Source organism: Leopardus geoffroyi, chromosome C1 (genome assembly GCF_018350155.1).
Source record: "Leopardus geoffroyi isolate Oge1 chromosome C1, O.geoffroyi_Oge1_pat1.0, whole genome shotgun sequence".
Lineage (NCBI taxonomy): Eukaryota > Metazoa > Chordata > Mammalia > Carnivora > Felidae > Leopardus > Leopardus geoffroyi.
Genome location: NC_059328.1, coordinates 80,205,775 through 80,222,500, shown reverse-complemented (window position 1 = coordinate 80,222,500; position 16,726 = coordinate 80,205,775). Strand labels below are relative to the sequence as shown.

The 16,726-nt window shown below is 44.0% G+C and overlaps 1 long non-coding RNA gene across 1 annotated transcript; it reads left to right on the top strand.

Moving 5' to 3' along the window:
• Positions 1–1,687: 1,687 nt before the first annotated feature.
• On the top strand, positions 1,688–15,497 carry LOC123598265. The gene is made up of 3 exons (XR_006712470.1): positions 1,688–1,977; positions 13,560–13,629; positions 13,973–15,497. It is a non-coding gene; the product is annotated as an uncharacterized LOC123598265 (long non-coding RNA).
• Positions 15,498–16,726: the final 1,229 nt, after the last annotated feature.

Here is a 16,726-nt window from a genome sequence, read left to right as displayed (position 1 = left end):
TAACTGAAAGTGGAGCACACACTTGAATATAAAATGCAATGCTATAAAACACCTAGAAGATAACATGGGAGAAAATCTAGGTGACCTTGAATTTGGCAATGACTATTTTAGACCAAAGTCCTGAACCATCAAATAAATAATTGATAAGCTGGACTTCACTAAGATTAAAAGCTTCTGTTCTGCAAAAGACACTGTCAAGAGAATGAGAAGACAAAGGCCTAGAGCAGGAGAAAATATTTGCAAAAGATATATCTGATGTGGACTGTTATCTAAAATATAGAAAGAACACTTAAAACTCAACAATAAGAGAATGAACAATCCAGTTAAAAAAATGGGCAAAAGATCTGCACAGACACCCTCCACCAAAGAAGATATACGGTTGGCAAATAAGGACATGAAAATATGTACAACATATCCTTAGGGAGCTGCAAATTCCAACAACGAGATACCTCTATACACCTATTAGAGTGGCCCAAATCCAAAAAACTGACATCAAATGTTGCCAGGATATGCAGCAATAGAAACTCCTCAGAATGGTTATGTACCTGGGCCCTGGAAGCAGGCAGCCTAGATCAAATCCTGACTCTAGCACTTAAGAAATGTGCAACCTTGACCAGGTCATCAGCCTCTCAGAACCACAGACTCCCCATGTGCAAATGGAAATGGTAATAACTATATTCTCATAGACTTGTTGCAATTTTGAAGCTACACTGAATTTTCACAAACTTAACACACCCATGTTAACCAGCCCCTCGGTTGTAAAACAGAACATTTCACTGACTTTTGACATCCTCCTGGTGCTCCCTTTCTGTCATTATGTCCCAAAGTACTCACCATCCTGATGTCTAATGGCTTAGATTAGCTTTCTCTGTTTTGTACTTCTTGTCAATGAGTCATGCAGAATGTACTATTTTCCATCTGGTATCTTTCCGAAACCCAATATCCTGAGATTGATCTATTGCACGTAATTGTAAATTGCTCACTCACATCATTATGTAGTATTTCATTGTGTGAGTATTCCATAATGTATTCAGCATTCAGTTCTTGTTAAGCATTTAGGTTCATAGAGTTGTCTTAGGGACTAAGTCTAATAGAATGCACAGCCTTTCATCGTTGTTCTCCGTCTTTTTTTCTGATACCTATGATCATTTCTCTCTCTCTCTCTCTCTCTCTCTCTCTGGTCTAGAGAAAAGAGTACTTGGATTTTTAAAATATAAAATAAATACTTTCTTCACACATTGAAAAATCCCAACCCTCTATTAGCATTCTCTTCTTCAACTATCCATGTGAAAAGGAGACCTCTCAAGACTCTGACCTTTATCTTCAAAGTCCAGTGTGAATTACAAAAGAGACTTTCTAGTTTTTTGAGCTCCAAATTCAGATCAGTTTGAACCATCTGCTTCATTTAAGATCTTTTTTAAAGGAGGCTTCGGATGTTTATAATACAAAAGCTTTTAGGGGAAAAAAGCCAAGTTCTCCACATGTAGCTCTAAGGAAATCTTGTAACATTTAAGAATCTCTCAAAGGTGAACTCTTCCTATCTCCATTTCCCTCAAGGGCACACCCCTTGTGGTTCGGAGAAAATGTGGAAATGAGTTACTCAACATTTCTATTGTAAAAATGTTAAGCAATAGAGCACTCCTGATTTAATCAAACAGATCCACCCACTGATACCCTCTGTCCCCAGCCTTAGAACACCTTTCACTTCTGCCCTCATTTCTCCAGTGATTTAAAAAAAAAAATTATTTTGGCAATTTATCTGAAACATTACCGATAATAGTGATGGAGAGAGGTGGGGCAGGGACAGTGGGCTGCAGAAGCGTCCAGTGCAAAGTCCAGATTTCCCCTTAATCACAGGCTGGGAAGAATGTGACCAGTAGCCAGAACAGTCAATGAGGAGAGGAGAAGGGACTTCCAAGACAAAAGGAAGGGGAGCAAAGGTAATTGCTATCTGGTAATTGCCCCATGTCATACATGGTGAGTAACTGTGCTGTGTGCATGTGTGTAGATATACGTGTGCGTGTGTGTGTGTGTATATATGTGTGTGTGTATATCCCTGAGACAGGCTTGAGAAGCTGCTTGTCTGTTTCCTCGACGGGAGTAGGGCAAATATAAGAGCTCCCAGTTACTGCCAGTCAGTAATTGGCATTATTTGGTCAATACTGCAGATGCCCTTTGAACACGTGGGTCATATCAAGGTGCTTAAACACTATTAAGTAAGAACTCATGTATTAACTTTGGGCTGCCTTCCTAGGTGTTCACATAAGAGATGAAGTTAGGTATTAATGATGAATCTCTTCTTCTGGGCAAGCCGTGGGCCCTGAAGGTGGACATGGGAGGATGAAACTGGCTTGCAGCCGTGAGCTTGGAGGTCAAAGGGGTCCAAAGCCTAAGTGTCAGTTGAGGTAGCCTTGAGAAGCAAAGAACAGTTAGTATCAGTCGAAATGCTTTAGACCGCAAGTGACAGCATAGTGAGAAGTGCTAGATTAGTGGTTATATCTGTAGCTTCTGAGCCAGATCTGGGTTCAAATCCTAGCTTTGTCATTTAAGTAGCTGTGTGACCTGGGCAGGATATTTATGCTGTCTGTATCTAGGTTTCCTTGTCTTCCAAGTGAAGAAAATTATAAACACATAGGTTTGTTATAAGCCTTAACTACACACGTTCATTCAAGGTACTTAGAAGAGTGCCCAGAACTTAGTTCACTGTATGCTAACAAGTAATAGAATTGCATACTCAAGAAGACTTAAACATTTAGGAAATGCATTATCTCCCAGAGGGAGAGTGGGATTCACAGTTGATTGAACATCACGACATTATGGTCGTCTCTCTGTTCTGCCATCCTGAATGGTGCCTTATTTGCAAGCTGGGATCAAATGGCTACAGAAGCTCCAAACCTCCTGACTGGAAATAGGATGTGCTTCAGAAACTTTCTGTGGCCATCTTTTAATAGAGAAAGGTAACTTTCTGAGAAGCTCTTCCTCAGATTTCCTCTAAGATCTCACTGGCCAGAATAGATCTCCTGGCAAAGAGAATGAATGTGTTGCTGTTACACCACTCAATTCCACGTCTGAAGCTGGGGACAGGGTTCGCTTCCCCTGGATGCTTTGAAATATGTCTGAATGGTATTGGGCTCCCACAGGAGCTCCAACTGAAAGGATGGGGGAATGATAGACAATGGATACTAGAGAGCCAACCAACAATGGCCACTATAACTAACATGGACAAAGAGAAGAAACGGGCTGCAGGGGTGAGATAGGATGGCACAAGAGAGAGCAAGAGGCAGAGTCTGGAGCGATTCATTGAGGTCATTTTACCCCTGGGAGAGGGCTGTTTAAAGAGCACGGGCAACCCACAAATGGGGAGAAAGCTGTGAAGGACACCAAACATCACTCTAGTCCTTCATTAGTTCTTCCTTTGTGGGTGGAGAGGAACAGGATTATCCTAGATTTACTTGATGGAAAGCTTTAATCCATTAGGTACAAAACAAATAGGACAGATTAATGTTGAAAACTGTGAAGAGTGGTATTTTACCCCACTCACAAGTTAAGAAGTTAGCCTGCTACAATTTCATGGATCCTGGCAGAAGACCTGAGACTCCAGGGTCAAAGACTGAGGACTTTCTTACTCACAAAGTAAATACCAAAGCATGAGTATTTATGCTCCAATTCCCACAGGGTGATGCAGAAAGGGCCAGCTGACACATGTACATATAAAGGGAAGGAGTCCTGAGCTTAGAGAAACCAAATATTTCATAATAAAAAAAAGTTACCCTGCTGGCTCTTTGCTCTGAAAGTAAACTTTATCTTTATTATATTAGAAGATAAGCACATCTATCTACACTCTCTTATACTCTGGAAACTTTTCTGATGGGTCTACCACTCCATTGGCTACTCTAATGAATCTGACCAACAGAGGCTGAGACCAAATCTGTTCAATTTGTACAGTACAACATCTAATTAGTCTATTATCAGTAGGACTCAAACCAGTAGGCTGAAACCAACCTGTAGAATTCACCCCAACCATGCCTCCCAGCGTTCCAGATCCAGGCAGTTGAACAAATCCCATATATCATCAGGTTCTACCTTAGAAAGTCAGGGGATTTTCTCCTTATATTTCTGTATTGGTATTTCCACTTGGCCTGAGACATTAATTCAGGTACTACAGGATGTATCTGTGATGGCACAGGCTCTGCTTGGCCCTCCAGGAGGAAGTTGAGGGCAATTCTCTCATCTGTAGCAACCTTACCTGCTGAGTTGAGGCCCACTTGAATGCTTCCCGGGGATGAGGCACTAGCACTGATCACCTCAACCACAGTCAGGGACTAATTTTTTGTACCACTTTTTCTAATCGGATGAGTCCTGATATAGGGATAGGTATACACAGGGTGCACATAAATAACAAGTCAGTTATCTCTTGGGGAATCTCTCCTGAGAACCAAGGGTGGCATCTTTTGGGAGAGATCTCTTAGTTGTGAGGGCTTCGTGATTTACTAGTGTTGCTTCCCTAACCTCTTGAAGATTTCTTATGACCATGGCAAAGCTGCAAATCATTGTGTTTTCAGAAGGCAGGGAGCTTAATGTCCTAGTTCCACAAAGCAAGTATAGTTCCGAGGGCATATGTACATCATGACCATGAAATGAAAGTGTTGTTTATAGTTGTGGGGGTTGCTAAGTAGGACCTATATCATTTAAAGGGAGACGTTGACAGAACATCCAACATTACCTCTTGGCCAGCTGGTAAACCTTGAACTTCCCTGGCTGAGTTTAAATAATTGAGTTTAGTCTTTCTTTATAGAAGGACTGCCTGAGGGCAGTTGGGGGGCATTTATCTATAATAGATATCTATTATCTATTATTGATGGTTGTAAGAATAGGGGTGAAGACATCTGGATGTGTTAACAGGTATTATCTTTGTGGGCGGTGCAGGAGCTGGGACCATCCTCTGCCTCTTCTGATTGACTCCCCTGTAAAGGTAAGGTGACTAGTGGTCAAATCACAATCAGAGTCATCAGGCAGATGATGACAAAATCAGGCAGTCAGTCAAATCAAAAGCCCTTGGGGGGGGGGGGGGGAAAGTCCTTGCAATGGTTTGGGAGAATCTCACCAGAGGTTTTCCTTCATGAGGAAGACTCCAGAGGTGATTTGGAAAAACAAAGATCATTCAGATCTCTCTCTCTCTCTCTCTCTCTCTCTCTCTCTGTCTATCATGTGTCTCAGGGTCTGAGATGCTCCCATCCCAGGTGCTACTGCTGCCTGTCCTCCATTGCCTCAAATTTCTGCATCCATTTTCGGCGTTGATCATTTCACCTTTGCTTCAATCATCCCCTAATCATACTCAGACCTTTTATTCAGAAAAAAAAAAGTAACTTGGACATTTTAACAAAAGTTACACAGACCCATTGCGGCCTCCACATTGGCCTGTAATAGGGGATTGATGATGGTGTCCTCAACCAAATGGCAACTATCCTTATGATCTGGGACCGTGTCAGTCCAGCCAGAGAATCGAGGTGGCTGAACCAGAGTTAAGTCTGAATCTCCCAGGCCCCATTTTGATGGGGCTGCCATCTGGAGGATGTGCCAACCATGCTGGCCTGGAGTTGCTGTTAGGGGAGAGAAAGACATACCATGCCCAGGAATGGTCATGGAGAAATCTCAGATTTTCAAAATAAGTCCCTATCACCTCATCCCTTGTGTCCTGATCATTACCCAGAAAGCAGCTAGGAGGAAATGATCCCTTTCCGAGGACAGCTGTATTCGGTGACCAAACCTGATTTACTTATGTGTGTGGACTAGGATAAGGGGATGGGAGCAGAATCAGAAATTTTGAAGGTCGATGCCAGATGCCTGTGGACATTATGGATCCTGGAAGGTCCATAAAACATCCGTACTAACATCAGCTGAGGCAACGGTAGAGGGAAGAGGAAGGGTTCAGGGGGACACAGGACAAAAGAGCTTCTCCAGGCCAGTAAGGCTTTATATTTACTTTTACTTTCAAACAATATGGTGTCTGCTCATGGCTCAACCAAATGAGCTTGCAGTGCTTTTGGCTGGTTCAACAATTTAAATTGGGTGAAAATCCTCATGGCTAATACCACCCGTTTCAGCCTTAGGAACCCCTTGACTCAGTAGCCATGCCACTTTATATTCTGGCTGGTGTTACTGGGTTTGCACCTTTTTGCTGACTTGGGCATGGCTCACACGGCAGCAACTTTTTCTTTTTTTTTAAAGGAATCTACCTCAATCTGGGGCATTTGCTGCCCATTATCAAAATAACATCTCTTGAGACTTCATCTAGTTCCAGTGTAAGTTTTGGCGGGGTGAGAACTGACCATAAGAGTTTATGTAGAATTCTTCGGGTCAGTTTCTCATTCTCCAGCGGATCACCTGCAGCGGCATTGTAAATCCAATCCCAGGAACTCTTACGAGTTCAAATATTAGATTTCTTCTGTGGCTTCCCATGGAAGCTGTCTCGGATATCTCCCCCAAAGAACCATGATAATGGCTGGGACCCACTGCAAAGCCGCTGAGACACTTTGCTCTTGTCTGAACGAATCTGAGGGTGGAATGATAGACCATAGGAGGGACTAATGATCCATTTGTTGCCATTCTTCTAGAAAAAGGCCTGGGACGCCTGGGTGGCTCAGTCGGTTAAGCGTCCGACTTCGGCTCAGGTCATGATCTCACGGTCTGTGAGTTCGAGCCCCGTGTAGGGCCCTGTGCTGACAGCTCAGAGCCTGGAGTCTGCTTCAGATTCTGTGTCTCCCACTCTCTCTGCCCCTCCCCCGACTCGCACTCTGTCTCCATCTCTCAAAAATGAATAAACGTTAAAAGAAATTTTTTTTTTAATTTTTTTTTCAACGTTTATTTATTTTTGGGACAGAGAGAGACAGAGCATGAACGGGGGAGGGGCAGAGAGAGAGGGAGACACAGAATTGGAAACAGGCTCCAGGCTCTGAGCCATCAGCCCAGAGCCCAACGCGGGGCTCGAACTCCCGGACCGCGAGATCGTGACCTGGCTGAAGTCGGCCGCTTAACCGACTGCGCCACCCAGGCGCCCCAAAAGAAATTTTTTTTTTAAAAAAGGCCCAAAACTCCTGCTCATCCAGGGTTAATATTAGCACTAGTTGTTACAGCAGGGCAGACCTGAAGCTGCCTGCCAAACCGGTGAGGGTCTCCCTACACCGAGATGAATTAGCAATGCTCCAAGCCCCACTTCACACAGCTGACTTTGAACCTACCTCCTAGTCCTCAGCTTGCTTCAATTCCTCCTTATAATTGGCAAAAACATGGAGAACCGTGCCTCATTGATCAAAAACTTGGTCAACATGTTCACTGCCAATTCCCAGAGACTTCCCTCAAAAATCTGCTAATTAGCCTCTTTGTCTACATCCCCCCTTGGTACCAAGACTGTCAAGAACTGCGAAGAGTCTGAGATTTTACCATCCTATAATCTGAGTTAGCCTGCCACAGTTTCATGGATATTGGGAGAAAACAGAAGACTCTTGGATCATAGACAAAGGACCTCATTATAGCAGTAGGAGTAGCCAAATATCAGTACTTGTGTCAGTGTCCCAAGCCCCAGCTCCCACAGGGCAATGCGAAGAGAGCCAGATAACACCTGGGCATGCGGTGGATTGTATTCCAAGAGTCTAGGGAAGCCTCTGTCCAGCTAATTACCTCTTCATGAATCTGTTAGCCCAGCTCAGCCTACCAGCATCTAGCTTTGTGCAACACACAAACAGACACACACAGACATACACGCAAACACACACACACACACACACACACACACACACACACTGATATCTTCTCCTTTCAACAATGTAACACAGCCTGTTTTACCTGTCTAACCTATGCCCGGATCCCATCCCCCTTTCCTTTGGCATTCTTCCCTCATGAACAGTCAGCCAAGTCCAATTCTGACTTTACATTTATATCCTTAAATAGTAAAGAACTGATTTAAAAGGTCAGGTAAAGAGAAAGACTTTGTGTTTGCTCTTAAAAGACAGGTAATCCTTTCTATGACATCCCATTAATCACATACTTCCCAGGACAGGGAGCTTCTGTGTTTCACAGTGTCCCATTCCATTGTTGTAGTAACAACTGTTAGAATCTGACTGTTGGGCCTGTCGTCCTTTAAGGAGACAGAGTGAAATGGACCTCTTTCTTTTGTCTCCCATCTGCCTTCCTCTCCCTAAGACATGTAGCCAAGACTTCCTCCCTCCTTTTCCCCCAAACTGAGGGTAAGCGTAGCCCCTGGTTAAAAATGAAACCCCATCTTTTCACAAAAGGTGCTTTCAAAGCTGCTGTGGAGTTGTATGGCTAAAGGAGTGGCCCTTTATGGTCCATTTTTTACTCTGTGAAGCCTGAAGGGACACAATCGGAAAACAGGAGATCGAGAACCTAAATGAATACATTCGAGAATGGGAAAAATGCAAAAGGGTCTTCAGCTTCTGCAGGTCGAGCTTCTTCAAAAGGGACTAGACTCGGGCTGCCCATCCTAGACTCTTCCATGGGGTTTGGAGTACCTCCGCACACAGTTCTGGGGGACTTTTGCAAAGGCAAGATTGTTCCATTGGTGTACTGCTGGAGCTCCTCTTTCACTTCACTCTGCTAAGGAAAGTTTAACACTAGAGGTAACAAAATAATTCTGAGGGCAAGACTGACCATGTGGACAGGAAACAACATTTCTCTGGGAGGTTCAGGAGAGGAATCCAGAGAGGAGGGGTTAGATGGTTAGAAGAAAGATACCAGGATAAGGAGTGATGTTAGTGACCAGGTGTGCCCACAAGGAACTCCCTATGAATAACCGAACCTCCTACATGTACTTTGGGAAAAATCGTATTAGACCCTCAGTGTAAGTCTCCTTCCTCCACCATCCCATATTATAATAATTTCCACCTCAATTGCAATGCACCCTCTCTTTCCTCCCACCCCCAAAGCCAAAGTCTGATTAACCGTACAGGCTCATGTAACGGTATCTTAGAAAGTAAAGGGAGTATACAATAAACAAAGCGTGGCCTGCCCCACATTCACTCCTCCACCGGTACAAGTAGAGGAGCCTTTTTGGTAGGGGACCATGCCTAAGAATTCCAGGCAGGAAGCGGCCATGAGCAGAGGAGGAAGCACATGACATTGAGGAACAGCATCTAGTAGACAAGTCAGGTGGAGTACAGACAAAACCTTTCCATATACTTGAAGAGGAAAGTAAACTTTTAAGGAGGGCAAGATGATATTTGGGGCACAAATGGATTAGGATCCAGACATTTCATCCCACCCCAAAGTGGAGAAGTGAGTTGCAATGGATTTGTCAAGGTCAAGGCCACATTCTCTAGGGTGGGGCCTTGGGTGAGGATATAAAAATATTTACACAGAAATCATCTTTTTAACATTCATTTATTTTTGAGAGATAGAGAGAGTGCAAATGGGGAAGGGGCAGGGGGAGGGGACCAAGGATTTGAAGCAGGCTCTGCTTTGACAGCAGCAAGCCATATGTGGGGCTCAAACTCACAAACCTTGAGATCATGACCTGAGCCAAAGTCAGAAGCTCTACTGACTGAGCCATGCAGGCGCCCCTACACAGCAATCATCTTAAATAAAACTATTGCAACTGAATAAAGGAATCCTCATAAAATGGATCCAAGGCCAAAAGGAATTCTCAAGCCCCATCACTCATGGTCAATTGCAGACCCTAACAGGAAGAGATTTATACACTTTCCCAACAGGAAGGAGCCGATTTTACTACTTCAGCAGGAGTAGAAAGCAAAGGGAGGATTTCTTCTTGCCTGGTAGCAAACTCAGCCAATAAGAAAATGCCACAACTCAGCCAATGAGAAACCATCACCAGCCTGAACTCATCATGCTTTTCTTAATTGGACTCTCGCTCAAAGCAGCCCCTTCCAATGTTTACCTTTCCTCTATAAAGTAATGTTTCTCTCCTTTGATCTCTGCACTTGCCTATGGTTTGCCATGGCATACATGTCCTGAATTGAAATTCCTCTGCTATTCCCAAATAAACCCATTTTATTCATAAAGTAACTGACTGTTTCACTGTTTTTTTTTTTAATGTTTATTTACTTTTGAGAGAGAGAAAGACAGAGCGTGGAGTGGGGGAGGAGCAGAAAGGGAAGGAGACACAATCTGAAGGAGGCTCCAGGCTCTGAGCTGTCAGCACAGAGCCAGATGTGGCGCTCGAACTCACGAACCGCAGGATCATGACCTGAGCCAAAGTCGGGCACCCAACTGACTGAGCCACCCCGGCACCCCACAGCTGTTTCACTTTTAAGAATGATACTAAAAAATAATAAACCAAGATAGATGCTTCCACATCAAGTGACAAAAAATTATGACCTCAACATACAGAATGCCTACAATTCAGTGAGAAAATACAACATAATAGAAAATCTAAAATAATAGCACACTCAAGATAAAGCAAGGAGGCTTCATTTACAAAAGACTATTTGTATAGTTGTGTGTATAGGACAGCCACAGTTACCTGAGGCTATTGGCAGCCAATCAGGAATCATTTCTATGTGTGAAAATAGGAGAGAAAAATTACAGGAGCCTAGAAGAAGAGAGGGTCACCTGAGAAGAACAATGACCTTTTTTCAAAGCCAGTCAGAGTAAATACTTGGAGTTTATTTTCTTCCCACCTCTAATCTCCTGCCAGGTTCTCCACTGGCTAAACCCAGCAGGGAGCCTTAGGGCACTGGGGCATTGCTAAGGAAGGACAGAGAAGTCAAACTTCTAGGAGACAGTAGGGCAGAGTAGGAAGACTGTGAATCCTCAAGCAGCAGACAGAAGGCACCCAGCACAGAAGGAGAAAATATGAATATGCAATTACAGGAAAAGAAATACTAAGAGTATAATGGCCATGTGAGACTAGGTCAAATTTCCCCAGCCATTTATTTTTTTAAGTTTATTTATTTATTTTGAGAGAAAGAGGGAGAGTGCAAGAGCAGGGAAGGGGCAGAGAGAAGAGGAGACTGAGAAGCCCAAGCAGGCTCCATACAGTGAGCTCAGAGCCCAACACCTGGCAGATCCCAGGAACCATGAGATGATGACCTGAGCTGAAATCAAGAGTTGGACGTTCAACCAACTGAGCCACCCAGGCTCCCTCACCAGCCATTTAAAGATCAGATTCCTAAGTGAGACTTCCTGAGAGTACCTGGTCTACTACTTAATTATGTACTCTTGATTAGGTCTTGTTCTCATCATTGGGGTAATAAATGGGGTCATAATAACACATCATAGAGTTACCCTAAGGATCAAATGGGAAAAGGTATGTCAAGCACTGAGCCAGGGCTTGACATGGGGTAACCAGTCAATACATGAAACCTTTTTTTCCCCAATACTTGGTATTGGCGAGGTTATGGGGTAAAAAACATATTTTATTGGTAGTACAAATCGGTATATAACTTTTGGGAGGGTAACTTGACAGTATTATAACTTAAAATAAGAGTAAACAATTCTATGTGTAATAATTTATCATACACAACTTCTTTTAGTAATGCATAGGGACATATGTCTAAAGGTGTTCAGTGCCATACTGCAGTTGGGAAAGGTTGGAAACAACCTAAATTTATGCAATGAAACTCTACGTACCCATTTGTGTCAGTTATCTATTGCTGTGTAACAAATTACCTTTGGAAACTTCAGAAACTTAGCCTCTTAAAAACAAGAATTTAGGGGCGCCTGGGTGGCGCAGTCGGTTAAGCGTCCGACTTCAGCCAGGTCGCGATCTCGCGGTCCGTGAGTTCGAGCCCCGCGTCGGGCTCTGGGCTGATGGCTCAGAGCCTGGAGCCTGTTTCCGATTCTGTGTCTCCCTCTCTCTCTGCCCCTCCCCCGTTCATGCTCTGTCTCTCTCTGTCCCAAAAATAAAAAATTAAAAAAAAAAAAAAAAAAACAAGAATTTATTATCTCATAGGTCATGCAGGCAGGAATCCCTGCGTGGCCTAGCTGGATACCCCAGATCAAGATCTTATAAGGTTGTATTTCTACTGACCAAGGCTATGATCTCATCTGGTGGCTCAGTAGAGGGAAGGAATGTAGAGATAGAGGTATGCATCTTTTATTCCTGCATTGGATTCCCCATCTGGTTCAGACCGGCATAGATATCCTCTCTTCCCATTGCAGTGGTAAGACTCACAACAAGGGTTTGCACTTTGGGGTGGAAGCAAACAGAGGAGGCCTTCTGTTTGCCTTGATGCTAGCTCCTCCAGGACAGTCTGCCTTGGGTTAAGACCCCTTTTCTTTTGAGAGGAAGCACAGTGATCTAAAGCTGAAGTCTGAGCTAATCACAAGGTCTTGCCTTTCCTTGCTTTGTTCTCTGTGAATGTATTTCCCCCTAGTACCTTAGGAGAAGGGATTGGCACCTACAGCAGAATTAAGAATATCTTGTATTCCAGCAGGTGTTAGCCAAATCCATGTCTAAACACATCATCCTCTTCAAATATGAGGCCACATCTATCATGAAGTTGTTGTCTAAGAAGCCTTCTCTTGAGTCTGAACACTCCCTATCTCTTATCATTTTCCCTCAAATGAGGTGTTTTTTGTTTTTGTTTTTAAGTGTATTTATTCATTTTGAGAGAGAGAGAGAGAGACAGTGTGAGTGGGGGAGGGGCAGAGAGAGAGGGAGACAGGGCATCCCAAGCAGGCTCCACACTGCTAGCACAGAGCCTGACGCACGGCTCGAACCCCTGAAACTGTGAGATCATGACCAGAGCTGAAACCAAGAGTCAGACGCTTAACTGACTGGGCCACCCAGGTGCCCCAACGTCAGTTTTATAGCCATGATCATTTAGTTGACTTTAAAGTCATTGTGTGGTGCTCCCTAAATATTTGACGAATGAATTTATTGATTCAATAATAAACATTCTAATTGATCAGTGTCCTTAAATCATCACTAGGGCACAATAGCATTTTAAGGGCAGTGTATCAGCTAGGATGCTTTGGATTGCACAAAAAAGAAAAACTGACATCAAGCTGACTTAAACAATAATGGGATTCATCAGTTCACGAAACAAGGAATCCAGAAGTTGTAGAGATGCAATGGCTTCAGAAGGAGAGATTGACATGGTGGTGGAGGCCCTGGCTCTACTTGTCTATTATGCTCTCTGCGCAGCTTTCAGACTTGGTCCTCAGGCTGGAGTCTCTCCTGAGAGCAAAGTACCTACAGCTGTTGACTTTAAGGCAAGTCATGCCCACCCACAGAACAGAGCTTCCTTTTCCCTGACCACCAAGCCAAAGGAGTGTTACCTGTATCAGACCAACTTGGGCCACCTTCCCAGCCCTGAACCAACCACTGCTTGCGCTGTTTGACTTGGACTTGGGGAAGTGCCCCTTTAAGCCAATGACTGATGGCAAGAGGATGGGGCTTCTAGGCCAGTCAAATCCTCCCTCCACTCTATCCTGGTACGGAGAGGTGGGAAAACCTCACCCAGATCCCATGGCTGGGAAATACAGATACTGCTAGGGAAAGAAGAAATGGAACTTGACTCTTCCATCATGTATTCAGCTGGTGTTGACTCAGTCCTGACTAGACACTCTTCCACACCCAGGGAATACAACAGAGAACAAATGGACAAAGTCACTGCTGTCATGGAGGGGAGATGAAAAAGTAGCACAGAGGTAAGTCAGGGAGGGTAAGGATTCCCGGGATCACAGAGAGCTGCTGTTCTACAGAGGGTTGTTGAAGAGATGGGTCAGAAAAGGTGACATCTGAGACGCAATTTGGAGGAAATGAGGGAGAGTGAAGAATACAGGGAGCCACTAAGTCAGCACAAGGCCTGAGGTGGGAGAGCGCATGTCCTGTGTGATTCACAACCACAAGGGCTGTGTGGAGCCTGCTAAGCCATGGCAAGGACTGTGAGAATGGGGCTAGGGATGACATCAGCCAGGTCTGGTTGTTAACTGTGGTGGCCTCACTGTTGGTTGCTCTGACCCTGCTGTCTCTACTTATTCCCTACCACAGAGCTCATCTCCATGAAAGGCTGCAAATACGAGATGCCTGCCTTGCCTGCCTTTCAGTCAACACATGAACGAGTCGTCCAAAAATCCCACAACGGTTCCATAAGTTGTAGCTTATGGTCAGATAGATGGGAAAAGGGAGAGACCGCAAGTCACGAGCCAGTCAGGAGGCTTTCACTGGATTCTAGAACAGAGGTAAGGTATGTCTGAAAAGCAGTAATGGTCATAGGACAAGAGATATGGGTTGAGCGAGACAGAGATGACAGACATGGAAGTGACAGGTTCTGGGAACTGGATGTGAGCAGAAAGGGAGAGAGGAGTCAGCTGAGGAGGTGGTGAGTGGGAGAGTGACAGAACCTTCTGGAGCAAGGGCCACAGTGTGGCTAGAAAAAAATGAATCTGGTGAGGTGGTGGCTGTGAGGTGGTGGCCATTAGTTCGACATGGAGTACATCAACATGCAGGGGAAGGGAAAAGATTCCCATCTTGAGAGACTATCTAAAAGGCAAGAATAGAAACTCACCAGACTCGTTCACAGATCTGGTCTATGTATAGGTTATTCATTCTACCCCCCCCCCACTTCCTCCACCTCCCCCCCACCACCCCATGCTCTTTGCCTGGCAAACTCCTATTTATTCTTCTACACTCAGATTAATTCCCAACTCCTCAGTGAAGCCTCCTTATCCTACCCCGACGCAGAATTTGTTCCTTTCCTATGTTCCCAGAGCCTTTTGTGGACACCTGCATCCTATCATTTGCCACACACAATGCATTGTCATTTCCCTGCTCCCTCCCTCTTCAGTGTTAGACTGCAGGTGCCCTCCCTAGAGACCAGCTTAATGCTTTTTGTATTCCTGGCATTTAATACTGTGCCTAGAAGATATAATAGGTAATCACCAAATGAGTGATGAATGAACGAGTGAATAAATGAATGAAATATTGATCATAGAAAAGAAGGTAGAGGTTAAAAGTGTTAGCAGAGAGTGATGAAATTTTGAAACATTTAAGTTAGGATATATTGACATCCATGGAGAATGGTGGAGTAGATGAGGTTATCCTTGGAAACTCTTAGATTCTATATGTGGAAGGAGGAGATCTAAATCTGAGCTGACATCAGATATGAAGAGGATTACAGTCATTACCTGAGAATAGCTCAAGAAGGGTGCTGAGAAGTGAGTGAAATATTTGATGAAGGTGAAAGCCAGAGCCCGCAGAGAACCTGAAGGTCAGGAAATCAGGAGAATAAGTCTTTAGGATTTTCTGGAAACATAGCAGTCACATTTTATGATGCAATCGTGGCAATGCAATCATGGAAATCTTACATACTCAACGTTGGTTTTTCCATAGGACTCAATGTAAGGGGGGGGGGGGTGTTCATTCTCGGCTGTCAGGTGTATAAACGTGATAGTTTTGTGTCATTTTTCAGGGGGGGCTGATCTTGCAGCCAGGCCAATGGCTTTTTTTCATTGTTTCCATTCTTCTCCCCCTTTCTGAGGACAATTTGAGAAGATTAAAGTTATGCTGGCTATAATCCTTGTATTTTCTCATTTTATTGCAATGATTTCATAGTATATTCTATCTCAGTTGTTCTCAACCCAGAAGAATCTGAGCCTCTCTGCTGCCTCCACCACCACCAAAATGGAAACATTTTGATCATCACAACTGGCATCTAATGGGTAGAGGAGACCAGGGATGCTGCTAAATATCCTACAATGCACAGGAGAGCCCTGTGTGTCAATAGTGCCCCAATGTCAATAGTGCCAAAGTCAAGAAACCCTTAGAGTCTCCCCTATATAAACAGCACAGACATTATGGCACTTGTTTGGCTGGCCAGCTTCAAAATTTTGTGGTTCTTCATAAATGCAGAAAAGGTAGTGGGATTTCCTTTATTTCCATTTTGGAGACTTTGTTGACAGCTAATATTGCACTTCAAATTTTATCACACCTTTAGTCCACGTTCACATCAAGGGTGGATTTTCAGTCACTTTTTTTCAAGACTAACACTAACATCGCCAATTTAACAAGCACTTAAGTGACATTGCTGAAGGGCTATAACAACAGGAAAGGTTAACGCAGAATGACAATAGTCACTAAAATCACGCCCAGAGTCTTAGTAGAGTTAGAGGAGGTGTGAAGTAGGGATTGCAGACACAGCCTCTGAGGGAATGATCTGGCCACTTCTCAGCTCTGGCACTTTCTTGTCAGTCACTGGCCTCTGGCAATTGCCTTTCTGGGCTTCAGTTTTCTCAGTGGGGGATAAGATTATCACAGAGTCCTTCCTCTTAGAGTTGTGAAAATTAACTACTGACACACATAAAGAGATTAGAGAGCACAATAAGGTGCCCAGGATGGCAGGCACTTCTCTTTACTAGTCAAAGTGGGCCTGCTGCATGACCATCGCACTGATCAGCTTTAAAATTCTGTGGTTCTTGACAGATGTTAACATGTTGGAGCAAGTCCCCTTTTATTTCCATCTTTGAGGTGAAAATGAGACGTGGTCGTTCTCATATTGTGCTTCAAAGTCACACAAAGAGATCAGTGAGTGTGGCTGCGCTGTAAGTCTTCAGGGAATAATAGTTATAATAGCAGCAGGAGCAAAAGCGTTCCCCATATGTGAGACAAGGGGCATTATTCGGTAACTGTTGTTTTCTTCAGTTCCACGATGCGCCACAAGAGAGTTCCAGAAGACCGTTTTAAAAAACTTAAAGAGGGCTGCTTTTGGTTCTGTTTAAATTGTACCATAAATGGTCACAAGACGGT